Source organism: Ailuropoda melanoleuca, chromosome 6 (genome assembly GCF_002007445.2).
Source record: "Ailuropoda melanoleuca isolate Jingjing chromosome 6, ASM200744v2, whole genome shotgun sequence".
In the NCBI taxonomy this organism is placed as follows: domain Eukaryota; kingdom Metazoa; phylum Chordata; class Mammalia; order Carnivora; family Ursidae; genus Ailuropoda; species Ailuropoda melanoleuca.
Window position 1 is genome coordinate 62810606 of NC_048223.1, and position 18614 is coordinate 62829219.

The window sequence follows — 18614 nt, forward strand, 5'->3', positions numbered from 1 at the left end:
ACAAAAGCCCTCCCGGGAGATACGGTTTTATATTCTTCTGGTTTTAAATACCATAACTAAGATCACGGGGTGGTTGTCAGAGAATTGTAAATATGGATTGCTATAACTCAAGGTTTGCCTGCATATAATTGTGAAATAGTTTGGCACCAACTCTCAGTAAAATTGCAGTTCAGAGCGGAGGAGTTAAATTGTTTTAGTAATGGCAGGTAACCACTATAACAAATGTCTTCGAATAAAAACTTAGTTCTAGTGCTCTCTTCAGTAGCACATATACTAAAATTGGAATGATACAGAGATTAGCATGGCCCCTGCACATGGATGACACACAAATTCATGAAACATAGGGAGAGGTAGGGAAAAAGAGGATAAGATGAAATCAGAGAGGGAAACAAATCATAAGAGACTCTTAACTCTAGGAAACAAACTGAGGCTTGCTGGAGGGGAGGTGGTGGGGGGATGGGATAATTGGGTGATGAGCACAAAGGAGGGTACTTAATGTAATGAGCACTGGGTATTATATGCAGCTGATGAATCACTAAACTCTACCTCTGACACTAATAATATGCTATATGTTAATTAATTGATTTTAAATAAAAATTTTTTAAAAATAAAAAAACCTTATTTCTATCTTACTTGGTAGTCCAGTGTGTGTGTGAATGTGTGTGCATGTGTGCACAGGCACGTGCACGGTTCTTGCAGGGACCCAGGCTGCTTCCTTCTAGATTTGCAATTACCTGGGCCTTTGAGTCCTTCAGTGGATACACTGCATACGGACAGCTAGAGAGGAAATAGAGAGAGTGCAAGAAGAATGACTCAGAAGAGTTTTTAGGGGCCAGACCGGGAAGTGCTGTGGACAATTTTACCCATGTTCCCTTAGCCAGAACTCACATTGCCCCACCAACTATAGAGAGACTGGGAAATAGATCTCAGTTGTGAATCTGGGAGAAGAAAAATGGGATTTGGAGAATACATAGTATTATTGTCTTTGCCATAGTCTATCCTTCTGATCATCAAATACCTGTTTTATCTTTCTCCCACATTTATTCCTCCCCAAGAGAAACACATCCCACAATTCCATCCAGTCTCTGCATCCAGTTTAATGATCACACTCAAATGGTGTGCCGTCCTCCCCGCCAGTATACATGTGGCTGCTTATGGTCTGATGCCCTAAGAACTAAAATACATATGTCTTCCCACATCTTCATAAACTGAACATGAGGGGTAGAACAAGAACAGGATAATCACAGTACAAGTTCATATTTGCCAAGTTCATCTAGAACTGAACACAAATGAAAGGGGTAGGCATACAGTAGTTTTGAACTCCTGCTGCGAAGGCATTGTGAAGAGTCCCCTCCCTCCACCTCTTGATTTGGGCATTGTATTAGTTATCTATTGTTGCATAGCAAAATACCTTAAAACTTAGCAGCTGAAAGCAATAATTGCTCATTTATCTTACAGTTTCTGAGGGTCAGGAATCTGGAAGTGGCTTTGCTGAGTGGTTCTGGCTCAGGGTCTCTCCTGAGGTTTCAGTTAATATGTTGGCTGGGGCTGTTGTCATCTGAAGGCTTGACTGGGGCTGGAGGAGCTGCTAACCTACACAGCTGTGGGCATGAGGCCTCAGTTCCTCTCTGGCTGTTGGTGAGAGGTCTCAGTTGCTCATGATATAGACCTATCCATGGGACGACTCAAGTGTTCTCATGGCACAGCAGCTAGCTTCCTAGAGTGAGCTATCTAAGAGACAAAGAAGGAAACCTCAATGCCTTTTAAAAAATCTTAATTTAAAAAGCCATACATTATCCATTCACCTTATTCTGTCACAACCATGATTCTGCCTTCTGGAAGAATGCCCAAGTCCATTGTTTCTGTATTCGTTCTGTGTTAGTAACCACATCCAGAACATTTTTCCTAGACATAATTCCCATTATTATTTTTCTTTCCCCCATTATTTTTTTTATTAAGTATTTTTCTCAATAGTTATTTTTCTGCTGGATCCTCATTCCTCTTCCTTTGTTAACTTAATGGGGGCCATTTTGATATCATTCAAGAAAATTATTAGGAAAACAATACCCTTAATATGATCATTGATGGAGGACTGAATTATTTTATTCAGCTTAGACGTTTACTGGACTTCTAACTTAAGAAATAGTTGGGTTTTCCAACCCCCTCTTTTTTTTTTTTAAAGGTCTTATTTACTTATTAGAGACAGAGACAGAGAATAAGCAGGGGAATAACAGGCAGAGGGAGAATCAGGCTCCCCGCTAAGCAAGGAGCCCAATGGAGGACTCGATTATCAGGGAGCTTGACAAGAGGTGTGAGAGTTCAGGTGAGGGGTGGGTGAAGACAGCTGGCATTTACTGAACACTCATTACATATAGGCTCTTTACACACACCTCCTTGTTACCTTTGCCTTGTCTACTAAGTGGCTTCACCTTGTTCACCTTCACCTCAACATGCTCACATTTACCCCTATATATTCACCTTGTTCATCTTTACCTTTACATGCTCACCTTGTTCACCTTTACCTGTACATACTTTAGGACAATCCTAGCTGAACGCAGTTTAATTGTTCATTTTCCAGTGAAAAAGACAGGTGCTTAGAGAACTTAGGCTATTTGAACTTAGGTCTGCCTGACTTCCAGTCCTAGTGATTTAACCAGAAATCTAACCTAAGATTTCTGCTTGGGAAAGAGAGAGCCAGGCATTCCATGTCTCAGGAACAGGACTTTACTTGGTAACAAACGATGTAGGTTGTCTCCCGGTAGCAGAAGTCCTTATCTGGCCGGCACTGATTCCCTCCTCCAGGTTTCAGTTTCCAACTCCATAGCAAGAGGGGATTGGACTAGAGCATGTCAGCCAACTGTGGCTAGTGGGTCATGTGGCTCCTCTCTGTCCCTGTGGATGTGGCTTTATGGACACAGCCGCACCCTCTCACTACCTCCTATCTGTGGGGTTCTTGCTGTACCACAGTGGAGCTGAGTTGTGACAGGGACTCTATGGTCTACAAAGCCAACACATTGACCCTCTGGCCCTTTACAGACTTTCTGACCCCCTTGGACTAGAGGGTCTGGAAGGGCTCTTCCAGGCTGGTACTCTGAAATGTAAGGTCAGTTCTTGAATTCCCTGATTCACTGTCAAGCCCTTGCCAGTGGATCACTTGCTTCAAGAAGTATTTGTACCAATTTCTTTTACAGAAGATCCCTTGCAGTCTGTGTGGTGGGGTGTGACCCATAATATTGCTGAATATCCTGTTGCCCATAGCCCATTGCACCCAGGCAGGGGGACACTGGAAACCAAATTTCAACACTGGGCACATCTCCTCTACCTTGTCTAGAAAGCGTGACCTCTGGAAAAGAAGCAGGCCCTGGCAAATGTCCAGGAAGTACATTGCCTACTGCTGAGAAGCACGGGGGCCTGAGGCCCCTCACATCCTCGTGATTCTGGTGACGCTGAGCAGCAGGGGAGCAGGCTGGGCAGAGGGATGTGAGCTGGGTGGAGCCGGCCTGGCCCATTCAGGGTGGCACTGAAGGTGTGGCCTGGGATGTGAAAAAGTGGGCCATCTGGTTTTGCAGCTGCCTATAGCCTATCAGGTGGTTTCTGATCAACCCACCTGTGGTGGGAACTGCTCAGGTAATTGCAGTGACCACCCTTGCTGGGCTGCTCCCTTTCGTGTGTGCATGAAGAAGTTCTCTTTCCATCAGTACTGCTTTTTGCATACTTCATCCTCAGATCAGTGGCTTTCATGCTTTTTTGAAGATGATCTCAGTAAGAAATGCATTTTATAGTAAACCAGTAGATAAACACTCAGTGGTGATAGACATGTATGTGTCTGCATGTGTTTGTGTGTGCATAAAAATTTAAACAACAGTTTCAGAAAACAATAGTTACCCTCACTCTTAAGTGATGTACTTTGATAGATCCTATCCTACTCTGTATTTATCATGGTTTCAATTTGCTAAAGTGATTTCTCAAAAAAATCAAGTCATGACTTAGAGTTTGGAAACATTGCTTTAGATAATGTGTGGCACGTGGAAAGGGCTTTTGGGGGGAGCTATTATTATTTTTGCATAATTCTTAATTGCAAGCCACCTCAGGAACACCGGCTTGTATCATGAGAAATGACTTCCGTGTCTATGTATCTGTGTGATCTTGGGCATGTCACTCCCCACTCCTGGGCACCACTTCCCTTGCATGTAAAATGGGAGTGAGGACTGCCTGGCTGGTGGCTGGGTTTCCTTTCAGCTCTGGTAGTCAGTGAGTCTATGTTGGGTGTGTCCCCAGGGTGTCAGGAATACCTGTCCTGAAATATTGGAGACAACATTAGAGAACACCTCTGGCTCAGGAAGGAAGGGGTGTTCCTGGACACTTTTCAACTGCAGCCCAAATAGAAGGGACTCGTCAGGAAGACCACTAAGAAATCTCAACTTGGCTGTTGAGCTCATCATCTGATGTACCCACATGCATTGTCATACTCCTTTTGGGAAAATTCAGATTCACCTCGTGACACTCTTTCTTCATCCCTGCAAGGACCTGCAAAGTGCTTACGTGCTCTGTGCACAGAACTGCAGGCTCAGAGGCCAAGTTCTTTGTGCAGAGCTGGATGGACGTCCAGGCCTCTGACTTCCACCTAGTGGGACCTCGAGACCCCTAAAAGGGCAGGGGTGGTATCCCTGGACTGCAGAAAGCAGGGTGGAGAAGATGGACCATTCAGGGGACCCTGCCAATTTTAGCATTTCTTATTTTGTCTACTGTAGGAGACCTATCAGGCATAGTGCCTGCTATAACCAGTGTCAGGCCTCCTCCCTGCTCCGTCCCTGCTTCGGAAGGAAGCAGTTCCAGGCTCGGTTGGTGTGTGTGTTTACAGGAGTGGCCATACCTGACCCAGAGGCTGGCTTTGAGGTTCTGTCCAGGAGACGAGGGGCAGGCAGCCACACTAAGCAGTCCAGCCCTGTATCATTTGAGCTGGGAGCCAGGAGGCCTGGCCAGCTGGTGGAGAACAGGCAGAGCAGAAAGCACAGCAGGAGCTGGGAGGGCCATGAGGACAAGTGGGAGTCCATCCTGTACTACTTGGCCTCTGTTCCAGGTTCAGCCTCCTTGGAGCCTTGCAGGCAGAGACCTCCTTCCTCTTGGGGCGGCTGACTATGGCTCGGCCACCCACAGTTGCATCCCTTGCTTAGAATTAGGCAGCAGTTTGGGGGAAAGATGGGATGTCCCAGCTTTCTAACTTCAACATCCCCCTCAGTGTAAGTTACATTTTTCTGATCACGTCAAGCAGAAAGGTTTTGGGCTTGCACTCTCAATGTAAGTATTTATTTTATTTTATCTACTTTACAACTGTGTTAGTATAATTCGTATACTAAAAATATACACAAAAAAGATCAAAGTGATGCAATAAATAATGTTTTGAGTTAACATTTGTTTATTGCTTATTAAAGAGTCCAAAAAGTTGTTTTCTCTCAGTGGGGAAAAATGTTTGAATATTCTTTATTTTCTTTTGACATCTTGGCTCAACTCTGAGTGATATAGTGATTCTAAGGCCTGTGTTAAGCCCAGTTTATTTGGATCCTTGGATTAATGGCTGCTGCCTCTAAAGAAGATACAGTGGGTCCAAGTGGAAGCTGCCCATGGTTGCTGGCACATCCTAGGCCTTCACTGAGCCTCATTACTCATTTTTGTTATATCTACAGATTATGCAAGGTTCTTTATTAAAACTTAGTAACAACATTTCTACCTTTCTTGCCTTAATCGGTGATGTTCTTAAAATGCATTGGATTGCCTTTCTGTATGCTTTGTTTGGAAATTTTAAAAACATGTTGGAAAGGTCTGTTTTTAAGGATTTTTTTTAGTGTCAGCTTTACTGAGATATAATTCATATACCATACAATTTACTTATATAAAGTACCAAATTTAATGGCTTTTAGTATATTCACAGAATTTTCCATCCATCACCACAGCCAATTTTAGAACATTTTCATCACCACAAAAAGAAATCCTAACCCCATTATAGTCACCCCTCATATCCCCCTACCCTTTAGCCCTAGACAACCACTAATCTACTTTCTGTCGCTATGGACTTACCTTTCCTGAATATTCCATATAAATGGAGTCATTCAGCATGTGGTCTTTTGTGACTGGTTTCTTTCACTCAGCGCACTGTTTTCAAGGGTCATCTATGTTGTGGCATGTATTGGTACTTCATTCCTTTTTACGGCCAAATAATATTCCCTTGTATGGATAGGTCACATTTTTGAAATTCTTTATCAGCTAATGGACATTTGGGTTGTTTTCATTTCTGCCTATTATGAATAGTTCTCCTGTGAGGATTCGTGTACAAACTTTGTGTGGACATGTGTTCTCATTCTTCATACCTAGCAGTGGAACTGTGGGATCAAATCATACAGTAACTGTTTACCTTTTGAGGAACTAGTGGATTGTTTTCCAAAGTAGCTGCACCATTTTAGGTTTCTACCAGCAACACTTGAGGGGTCCAATTTTGCTACTTTTTTTTTTTTTTTGCCGATACTTGTTATTATCTGTCTTTTTTTCTATAGCCACCCTAGTGGGTGTGAAGTGGTATCTCAGTGTGGTTTTGATTTGTGTTTCCTTAATGACTAATGATGTTGAACATCTTTTCAGGTGCTTATTGGGCATTTGTGTATCTTCTTCAGAGAAATTCCTATTCAAGTCTTTTTCCCATTTTTAAGTTGGGTCGTTTGTCTTTTTTATTATTGAGTTGTAAGTGTTCTTAGTGTGTTATATGATATCAGATATGTGATTTGCAAATATTTCCCCCCATCCTTTGGGTTGTCCTTTCATTTTCTTAATGTTTCTAAGTTTTTAAAGTGTATAGACACCAGGGTTTCTGCACGTGTCACACTTTGGGGGTTTTCAGGAAGGAAGTCACATAATGATGCAAACATTCCCAGACATTGGTTTTAAAAATGCCTTCTCCAACACACAACTTTGTTTCTAAAAGAGTTCTTTTCTCACTTGTGTTACAACTTTTCTTTTACCTTGAAGACTAAGAGTGTTTTAAAAATTTGTTTGCATAATCTTAATAAAATATGCTGGCAAGCAAACTGTAGAGTGCCTCTTGTCATCACAGAAAATGTCAGCCGACTTGGAACACCTTGTACAAGAAGAACATTTGGGTTGATGAGTCTTTTAAGTCTCTTGCCATGAGGTGACCATTGTGGTACAAAGTTTCATGATCACTCCGAATGAAAGTTTAAGGGTCTTGTTTTTATATCAGAGACATTTAGTAGCACTGTTGCATTGTGACATCCACTTCTATGCCACAGAGACTTGTCTGCTATGAACTTCAAGTGAGGTGCTTTATTTGTAAACTTAACCCCAGAATTTCGTATATTAAAAAAAAAAAAAGATTTCTGGTTAAAGCAGAATTTTACACAGTCTTCCCATAAGACTTTATTTTTATTAAAGATATCATTTAATGGTGAGTACATCTCCGGGGCATCTTCTAGCAGCTCATAAAAAAAGACTTTTTAAGACACATTGCATTACTGATACAGAATCTAACAAATACTGTAAGCCAAAACATGTTAGGGACATCTGTCTTTTCATCTAATTGTATAATAAACTTCCTCAAATAATCAATTTGCTTTGATGCTTGCTTCTTCAAGTGCTCAACAAGATTTGAACTTGTGTCGTTCAGTAATATCTGCTAACAAAGGATTACATTTTAGTTTGTTGCTATTTTTTTCCATATTTTATTTCAGTCATTCTTTCCCCAGCAGGAAAAGAAAAATGTGATTCCCAAATAAGTGATTTTGTTAGTCTACTGCTATGAAATGAGAAGGCTTGAAAGGAGTTTTAAATATTATCATTAAGTTCAGTGAGCTTTTCAAAGTTGGTGGATTAAATATTTCCTCACTTTAAACATCGCTGAAGGACTGATAGAGGTTTGTCCTTGCATCCATATTCTCATTTAGATTTTAAATGTCTCACTCAATCATGATGGTTTCACACTATCATTAGCCAGTATCTTCACATAATATACACTTTGGGGAGATTGAGTGGCTATAAATCCTCTCTTCAAATCATCTTCTTGATTATTTCAATATTTGTGGTTGGTTATCCATCAGGTCTAATTAGATGGTCACTGTTTTTACTTGTGAATGTGATTGATGGAGGGTTTGTATCAGGGATGGGAAAAGGGTCATCTCTGCCATTTTCTGGTTGTTCACTGGGCTTACATGATTAACTTTGTCTTCACTCTGTAGTTTTCTTGCAGTAATCTTTTACGGTCATCTTGTACGAGTGAATCTAGTTCAAATAGACAGTCTAACTGGGCACATGTCATTGCACCAGAGCAGCCACTGCAGGGAGAAATGAGTGAATGAGAACCCCATGTCACCTCTTCCGGGGTCCCTCAGGATACATGTGCATTGCATCCAACCTGGGACAGTCTGATGTGTAGAAAAACCAAGAGCAGCAACTTCAGTCATGGAGTAAATAGCATAAAATAATCCCCTCATTTTGTAAGATAAAAGTTAAATTTCTAACATTTCTTTTCATCCCCTAGTAGATTGTTGTGACTAGTTTTAAGGTACATGTACCCTACTTTGGAAACCAACTGCTCTTAACATTAGACCAAAGTAACTTTTTGGGACAAAGATAGCAAACAAGTCTGATATATATTCGTTTTTCAAAAAGAAAAAACCCAAACCTCCCTAAAGGCATGTCCATTTGACAAATGCATTATTTAATGGTTTTATGGGAAACTTAATTTTAAAAACAAACTAATCTAAGTAGATAAGGGAAGCCTGTGATCCTATGATGGGTGAATCCATTGTGTAAAACAAACGATTAGTCCCTGCGTTTCGTAATTTTGGACTTTATGTTTTTAACCCCAGACATGGAGGGCTGAGTTAATCATGCTTGTCGGCTCAGGGTACATTTTCATCATTGTCTGTACGAGATCCCACTCTGGTTTCTAATTTTCATTAGTCATTTCTTTTTATAGGCATTTCCCACTTCCATTTTCTTTCCTTCATAGGTAACCCTTCCCCATTTTGGATCTGTATCTGTATCTGTCTTTTTGTTTGTAAACAAACGTATAGTTTATACAATATACGGTTCATGCATAAACTATGTATAAATGTAATTTATAAAACATGTGGTATAGTTTTGCATGCATGTGTTTTTAAAATTTATATAAATGGTAATATGCTTTGGATTTAATTCTGCTTCCTTTTTTTACTCAACACTATGTTTTGAGGTCTGTCCATACTGCTCTGTGTACATCTGGTGTGTGCCTCTTGCTGCATAGGGTTCCACAGTGCTTATCTACCTTATGGTGTTTGTTGCTTTATCTGGAAGTGGATGCCTAGATCACCCCACTTCCCACCACTGCAACAGACTGAGATGGACACTCACGTATTCATCCCCTTCTAGGACATCTACGAGAACTTGCTATAGACTGAACGTTTGTGTTAGAAATTCACACATTTAGATCCTAACCCCAACGTGATTAGGGAGTAGGGCCTCTTGGAGGTGATTAGATCATGAGAGCAGAACCCTCATGAATGGGGTAAGTGTCCTTATGAAAGAGACTCCACAGAGTTCTCTGAACCCTTGTGCCATGTGAGGACACAGGGAGAAGACAGCCACCTGTGAACCAGGAAGTGACCTCTCCCCAGGTACTGAACCTGCTAGTGCCTTGATCTTGGACTTCCCAGCTTCCCAAACTGTGAGAAATAAATTTTTGTTGTTTATAAGCCACCTGGTTTATGGTACTCTGTTACAGCAGTGCAAATGGACCAGGACAGACCTGCTCAGGAGCTGGATTGCTGGGTCATAAAGTATCCATATACATAAATGGAATAATAACCATCAGGCTGCTTGCCACACGGCCGCACCAGTTTCTAGTAGAGCACTAAACCCCTGCAGCCTCCTGTCCAGCTTTTCAGTCGTTGCCAATCTAATAGGTATAATGTGATATTTTGTTGTTCAATTTTCATTTTCTGATAATGATGAATTTGAATATCTCATCCACGTGCTTGTCGTTCCTTTTGGATCTCTTCTGTGAATTGCCCATTTCTATACTTGGCACCCACACTGTTTTTCTGTTGGGCTTCCTTGTTCTATGCTAGCTAATTTGCAGGAGTTCCTTATGTGTTCTAAATATTAGTCCTTTGTTTTTAGACACATTTTATTTATTTATTTATTTTATAAAGATTTTATTTATTTGCCAGAGAAAGAGAGAGGACTGCACAAGCAGGGGGAGCAGCAGGCAGAGGGAGAAGCAGGCTCCCCACTGAGCAAGGAGCCCAATGTGGGACTCAATCCCAGGACCCTGGGATCACGACCTGAGCCAAAGACAGACACTTAGCCGACTGAGCCTCCAGGCATCCCTTTAGACACATTTTAGACACACTCTAACAAGTATCTTGTCCAAATCTCTCACCACTCTGTGGAGTGGCTGTGCAGCATAGTAGTTAAGAATGTGGTTCTAGAGGCACCTGGCTGGCTCAGTTGGTAGAGCTTGTGACTCTTGATCTCGGGGTCGTGAGTTCAAGCCCTATGTTGGGTATAGAGCTTACTTTAAAAAAAAAAAAAGAAAGACAGAAGATGGCTATAGATGTTTGCATCTAGATGGCCTGGGTTTGCCTTCTGGCTATGCCCATTACCTATGTGATCCTGGGACTGTTAGCTCTGTGCAGTTCAGCACCTTATCTGTAAAATGGGGATAAGAATAGTACCCACTTCATAGGGTTGCTAAGAACATTAAATCAGTTAGTATGTATGTGTGTATGTATGTATGTATTTATCAGAGAGAGATTGAGAGGGAACACAAGCAAGAGGAGCGGCAGGCAGAGGGAGAGGCAGACTCCCTGCTGAGCAGACAGCCTGACTCAATCCCAGGACACTAGGATCATGACCTGAGCTGAAGGCAGATGCTTCACCGACTGGGCCACCAACTGAGCCACCCAGGTGTCCCAGTGTTCAAAGCACCTAGATCAGTGCTGGCACATAGCATGTTCTAAGGAGTATCAGTTAAATAAGTACAAATATTAACTTTGCTCTGGAGTTCTTGGTTGAACAGAACTCCTAAATTTTGATGCAATCATATTCATCAATATTTTAATTTATGTTTTGTGCTTTTGGGATTCTGTTTTTCTCCATTGCTAGTGAACAAAGGTTTTCTTCTACATTATCTTCTATAAAACTTACGATCTTACTTACCACATTGGTCTGTTGAACGATTGGGCTTCCACCGTTTCACATGGCTTTAGGAAAGCATCCAGCTTTATGTTTTGCCAAGCTGTGCATCCGTTTCCTATGCCCGTCCCAGGATGTCCTGGCCTGATTGATTGCCGTTCACCTTTATCACAGCCCCAGCACACCTGGGCTGGTGGAGCTCTCTGTCATGCTTGTTGCCATTACTGCTGTTGGGGCCCTTTCCGTGTAGACTTATTAGTGAGGCTTAGGGAAGGTACGCATACCTAGTAGGCTGGCTCCTCTTCTTTTTCAATATAGATTTCGCTCTATGTAGATATTATTCTTCCACACATTTTAGAATGTGTTTATCAAATTCCTCTTAAGGTTCACTATCATTTTTACTGGCATAGCATTGAATTTATACATTTATTTGGGAAAAAGCAGGTATCTTTGAAATATGATGCTAACCTGAGATCATGAAATGTTACCCTATTTATTCAGCTCTTTTAAATATTCAGCTCTTTTAAAATGTCCTTTAAAAGAGTTAAATTTTGTTTTCCACGGAGGTCTGAGATATTCTTTAAGCTCATTCTTGGATATAATTTTTGCCACTATTGTTGATCATTTATTCTTACCATCATTCTCTTGTTGATTTTTGGTGATAAAGAGAAATGCTATAGTGATTTTAGTAAGTTTTTCTTGTCTCCAGCAATTTTTATGGAATCCATTTTGTGCCTTAATATAGATGATTCCATTGTCTGCAAATATGGTATTTTTTTCTTTTCCCTTCCAAATTTTACGTTCTTCCTCTTTTTAAAGAAATTTTCTGTTGGCTGAGACCTCTAGGACTGTGTTAAAGGATGGTTGTGATGGGAAAGCATTGTTTTACTTTCAGTCTTAAAGGGAGTGAGGCTAAAGTTTCCTCCTTAAGCATAACTTTTGCAAGTTTGTAAGGTTTCTGGTATAAAACTTTTTCTGATATAAGGCATTTCCTTTCAGTTTGTAATTTGTTCAGTTTCTTAAGAGCTTTTTAAAAAATTACAAATAGATACTGAACTTGATCAGCTGTTTTTTAGCAAAAATTGAGATAATCATAGAATTATTCTTTTTTATTCTAGTAATGTTTAAAACTACATTGACAGATCTTATAATTTTTTAATTTTAATTTTTTAAAAGATTTTATTTACTTTGAGAGAGAGTGCACACGGGTACATGAGTGTGGGGGAGGGATAGAGGGGCAAAGGGAGAGAGAGAATCTCAAACAGACTCCTCGCTGAGCATGGAGCCCACGTGGGGCTCCATCCCATGACCTGAGATCACGACCTGAGCAGAAGCCAAGAGTCCAACGCCCAACCAAATGAGCCACCCGGGTGCCCTCAGATCCCACGGATTTTAGCCTTGAGGACCCAACCAAGGAACAACCTTGAGAAGCCAGCTGGCACACCCATGCTGTTGTGCCCCTTTGTGTCCTCTGTCACCATGTGTCCTTTGTCACCATGGGAACAATAGCAGTCCACCTGCCCCCACCTGGCAGGGACTTATATTGGAACCATCTGCACACGGAGCCTGGCTCTCACCTATCCTGGGATGACCTGGGATAAATGTTTATCTTTGTGAAACTTTGATTTCCACCCACATTTAAAAGGTAGAAAATCAGCCTTGATCTCTATCCATTCCTACTGGCTCTGGTTTAAACTGATTCATTAAAAATCCTTTTGTCTCAGCCCAGTGACTCAGGTTTTAATTATCAATCATGAGCAATGTGTTTCGTGTTCTGCTCTTCCCTGTCCTTGCAGTGACTTACCTTCAGAGAATTGCTAATGAATTCGACTTGAGATAAAAGCTGGGACTCATCTGACCATTTCCTGAATGTTGTTTCCAAGGCTGGGGTTATGTCTCAGCCCCATCTCAAGGTCCTGTGAGGGTGGGATGAGGAGACCAGGCCTTGGATAGATTCCACCTGAGCTCTGAGCTGTAGGTGCTGGCAGTGTGGGCCTTGCACAGGTGAGGGCATGTGTCTCTGAATGAGTGTGTGTGTAATACAGGGAGATGGACCCTTTGAGATTCTGAAGATAAATCCAACCTGAGTTCTAGGTATTATATAAATATTAATCATCTAGAGAAGAGGTGGTTTCTTGATGGTTCCTGGAATTTGCTTCATCTCTTGAATTCCACTTTGTGCCCTGTAACCTGTACCCATTTAGATGGTGCTGGCGTTTGAGATTGGTGGGACACAGCTGGAAAGGTTGATTAATTGCTCCTTTGTTCCTATGGTTTGATCTGAGAGCACATAGGGAAGACTGACCTTTGGAGGCTGTTGTGCTGCTCAGCTCTGTGCTGCTGGGGTGCCTAGGGCCTTGTGCATGGCTGGTCATCCTGGCCTCCCAAGATTTAAGTCCTTGAAGCACATTGACTAAAGCTGGTATTCTTTTGTTCACTCTTTGTCCCCGAAAAGTGAACAGTTTTACAACTCCCTGAGATTCTTTTTGCAGACTTAGGAAGGATTTGGCTTCTGAGCCGAGTCAGATGGGGACAGAGGCAGAGTGTGTGCAGTGTAGGCACAAGCCTCGTTGCTCTGGTGCTAGTGACCATAGCAGTGGCTTCTCCATGAGATCAAGAGGTTAGGGATGGTGGCAGGGGCAGCTCCTTGCCATTCTTGGAAAGGCAGCCTAGCATGTGTTTCTTCAGCTGTAAACCATTTACTATCCTGTGAGAAATCCCCGTGCTTGAGCTGGATGGAGTAGATGGTGTGCAGTATAGCCAAGCTCTATCTGATACAGAGGGAGACTTGTTACAAAGCATGTATATGAGGTGGTTTATTGATCATTTCATTGTCTTGCAAGAGAACAGGGAAGTATGAAGATATTGAGGGCTTGGCCTAGACAGGCAGGCAGGGAAAATGCGGGGAGAGTCAGAACAGACAGTTGGAACGTGACCAGAAAACCCAGAGCTCAACCTTGACCTCTTCCCACTCTGGCTCCAAGAGCTGTTTGGGAGAGGGTTCCTGCATGTGAGTGTCCTTGTGGACTGTGCATGACTTCTGCCAGGTGTGACTGTGATGTTCCTGCAGGCATGGGACATTTGCCTTGTTATTTAGACACAAAATATAAGAGAATGTCACCAATTCATGAAAGCCCTACCTCTGGCCACACTATGTTCTCTCGCATGTTCTTGACTACTCTGTTGGCTGATCTATTTAATGGGGTCATGGTATTGACTTCATGGGTTATCAAGAGGTTTAAATGCATGTAATATACCTCCACCCCATATTTGTGAACCCAGGAAGAGTGTAGATGAAAATCCTCTCCACTGCCCAGCCTTGACTCTATTCTGCATCCTGATGGCCTTATGTGCATGTGGTGGACACCCTAATTTCCTGCCCGTGCAGACAGCCATTCAAGCCTAGGAGTTCACTCACCTACAGGATGTTCTGTCCTTTGGAAGATGGACCCACGGAAGAGATCTGTGTGGCCCTGGGAGCTGACCTAGGTTTGGGGGCAAGAGCTTCAGGAGTCTGGCCTGGAAGGGAAGATGCACCTGGTCCCCAGACCCCTGACTCCTCACCCCACATGAAGAGAGTGGCCAGATGGGACCCTGGGCAGGACCCTCTCAAGTGGGAGACCTAGGGGATGGAGTGGCTCAGGTCTAAGGGTGGTGCTGTGACAAACCACACCCTATTAGGACATTTTTTTAAATTTTATTATATTATGTTAATCACCATACAGTACATCCCCAGATTCCGATGTAAAGTTTGATGCTTCAAGTTGCGTATAACACCCAGTGCACCATGCAATACGTGCCCTCCTTACTACCCATCACCAGTCTATCCCATTCCCCCACCCCCTCCCCTCTGAAGTCTTCAGTTTGTTTCTCATAGTCCATAGTCTCTCATGTTTCATTCCCCCTTCTGATTACCCCCCTTTTCTTTATCCCTTTCTTCCCCTACCGATCATCCTAGTTCTTATGTTCCATAGATGAGAGAAATCATATGATAATTGTCTTTCTCTGCTTGACTTATTTCACTTAGCATTATCTCCTCCAGTGCCGTCCATGTTGCAGCAAATGTTGAGAATTCGTTCTTTCTGATAGCTGAGTAATATTCCATTGTATATATGGACCACAGCTTCTTAATCCAGTCATCTGTTGAAGGGCATCTCGGCTCCTTCCATGATTTGGCTATTGTGGACAATGCAGCTATGAACATTGGGGTGCATATGGCCCTTCTCTTTACTACGTCTGTATCTTTGGGGTAAACACCCAGTAGTGCAATGGCTGGGTCATAGGGTAGTTCAATTTTTAACTTTTTAAGGGACCTCCACACTGTTTTCCAGAGTGGCTGTACCAACTTGCATTCCCACCAACAATGTAGGAGGGATCCCCTTTCTCCACATCCTCTCCAACAATTGTTGTTTCTTGCCTTGTCTATCTTTGCCATTCTAACTGGCGTAAGGTGGTATCTCAGTGTGGTTTTGATTTGAATTTCCCTGATGGCTAATGATTTTGAACATTTTTTCATGTGTCTGTTAGCCATTTGTATGTCTTCATTGGAAAAGTGTCTGTTCATATCTTCTGCCCATTTTATGATTTGTTTATTTGTTTCTCGTGTATTGAGTTTGAGAAGTTCTTTGTAGATCTTGGATACCAGTCCTTTATCTGTGGTGTCCTTTGCAAATATATTCTCCCATTCCGTGGGCTGTCTCTTAGTTTTTTTGACTGTTTCCTTGGCTGTGCAGAAGCTCTTTATCCTGATAAAGTCCCATAAGTTCATTTTATCTTTTATTTCTCTTGCCTTTGGCGATGTGTCGTGAAAAAGGTTGCTCTGGCCGATGTCATAGAAGTTGTTGCCTATGTTCTCCTCTAGAATTTTGATGGATTCCTGTCTCACATTGAGGTCTTTCATCCATTTGGAGTTTATTTTTGTGTATGGTGTGAGAGAGTGGTCAAGTTTCATTCTTTTGCATGTAGCTGTCCAATTTTCCCAGCACCATTTATTGAAGAGACTGTCTTTTTTCCACCGGATGTTTTTTCCTGCTTTATCAAAGATTAGTTGCCCAAAGAGCCGAGGGTCCATTTCTGGGTTCTCTATTCTGTTCCATTGGTCGATGTGTCTGTTTTTGTGCCAGTACCATGCTGTCTTTGTGATCACAGCTTTGTAGTACAGCTCGAAATCCGGCATTGTGATGCCCCCAGCTTTGTTTTTCCTTTTCAACAGTTCCTTGGAGATTCGGGGCCTTTTCTGGTTCCATACAAATTTAAGGACTATTTGTTCCAGTTCTTTGAAAAATGTCCTCGGTATTTTGATCGGGATAGCATTGAAAGTGTAGATTGCTCTGGGTAGTATGGACATTTTAACTATGTTAATTCTTCCAATCCATGAGCATGGAATATTTTTCCATCTTTTTATGTCTTCCTCAATATCTTTCAAAAGTGATCTATAGTTTCTAGGATATAGGTCCTTTACGTCTCTGGTTAAGTTAATTCCAAGGTAACGTATGGTTTTTGGTGTTATTGTAAATGGGATGGATTCCCTAATTTCTCTTTCTTCAGTCTCGTTATTCGTGTATAGAAATGCAACTGATTTCTGGGCATTGATTTTGTATCCTGCCACCTTACTGAATTGTTCTATAACTTCTAATAGTTTGGGAGTGGATTCCTTTGGGTTTTCCATATAGAGTATCATGTCATCTGCAAAGAGAGACAGTTTGACTTCTTCTTTGCCGATTTGGATACCTTTGATCCCTTTTTGTCTTCTGATTGCTGTTGCAAGGACTTCTAGTACTATGTTGAATAATAGTGGCGAGAGTGGGCATCCTTGTCGTGTTCCTGATCTTAAGGGAAAGGCTTCCAGCTTTTCCCCATTGAGAATAATGCTTGCAGTAGGCTTTTCATAGATGGCTTTTATGAGATTGAGAAATGTACCCTCTATTCCTACACTCTGAAGGGTTTTAATCAGGAAAGGATGCTGTATTTTGTCAAATGCTTTTTCTGCATCAATTGAGAGGATCATATGGTTCTTGAGTCTTTTCTTGTTGATATGATGTATCACATTGATTGATTTGCGAGTGTTGAACCATGCTTGCATCCCAGGTATGAATCCCACTTGGTCATGATGGATAATCCTTTTAATGTACTGTTGGATTCTATTAGCAAGGATCTTGTTGAGGATTTTGGCATCCATATTCATTAGAGAAATCGGTCTGTAATTCTCCTTTTTGAGGGGGTCTTTGCCTGGTTTGGGGATCAAGGTAATATTAGCCTCATAGAATGAGTTTGGTAGCTTTCCTTCTGTTTCTATTTTTTGAAATAGCTTTAGGAGAATAGGTATTATTTCTTCTTTGAATGTTTGGTAGAATTCCCCAGGAAAACCGTCTGGGCCTGGAGTTTTATTATTTGGAAGGTTGTTTATCACTGACTCAATTTCTTCATAGTTAATTGGCCTATTTAAGAAATCTATTTCTTCCTGTTTCAGTCTTGGTAGTTTATAGGTTTCCAGGAAGGCCTCCATCTCTTCCAGATTGTTTAGTTTTTTGGCATATAGCTGTTGATAAAAGTTTCTAATAATCCTTGCAATTTCAATGGTGCTGGTCGTGACCTCTCCCTTTTCAGTCATAATTTTAATAATCTCAGTCCTTTCTCTTTGTTTTTGGACAAGTTTTGCCAGTGGTCTGTCAATTTTATGGATTCTCTCAAAGAACCAGCTTCTAGTCCTGTTGATCTGCTGTACTGTGCTCCTGGTTTCTAATTCATTGATTTCTGCTCTAATCTTGGTCAACTCCTTCCTTGTCAGTGGGTTAGGCCTGTCCCTCTGTTGCTGTTCCAGTTTCTTGAGGTGAGAATATAGAAACTGCATTTTAGATTTTTCTATTCTTTTGAGTGAGGCTTGGATGGCTATGTATTTCCCCCTTAGGACTGCCTTTGCAGTATCCCATAGGTTTTGGACCGTTGTGTATTCATTCTCGTTGGTCTCCATAAATTGTTTAATTTGTTTTTTGATTTCCTGGTTTATCGAGTCATTCTTGAGCAGGATGGTTCTTAGCCTCCAAGTGTTTGAGTTTCTTCCAGGTTTTTCCTTGTGGTTGAGTTCCAATTTCAGAGCGTTGTGGTCTGAGAATATGCAGGGGATAATTTCAATCTTTTGGTATTGGCTGAGACCTGTTTTGTGTCCCAGAGCATGATCTATTCTTGAGAATGTTCCATGGGCATTTGAATAGAATGAGTATTCTTTGGTTCTGGGGTGTAGTGTTCTATATATATCTATGAGGTCCAACTCGTCGAGTATGGCATTCAAAGCCTTTGATTCTTTGCTTAGTTTTTGCCAGGGTGTTCTGTCTATTTCTGATAGTGGGGTGTTGAGGTCCCCTACTATTACTGTGTTCTTATCTATATGTCTCTTTATTTTGGTTAAGAGTTGGCTTGTGTATCTTGCTGCTCCC

At 41.7% G+C, this 18614-nt stretch overlaps 1 non-coding gene across 1 annotated transcript; it reads left to right on the forward strand.

The window, feature by feature from the left end:
• The first annotated feature begins 249 nt into the window (after window positions 1-249).
• LOC117802899 lies at window positions 250-353 on the forward strand. The gene has a single exon (XR_004626409.1). It is a non-coding gene; the product is annotated as a U6 spliceosomal RNA (small nuclear RNA).
• Window positions 354-18614: the final 18261 nt, after the last annotated feature.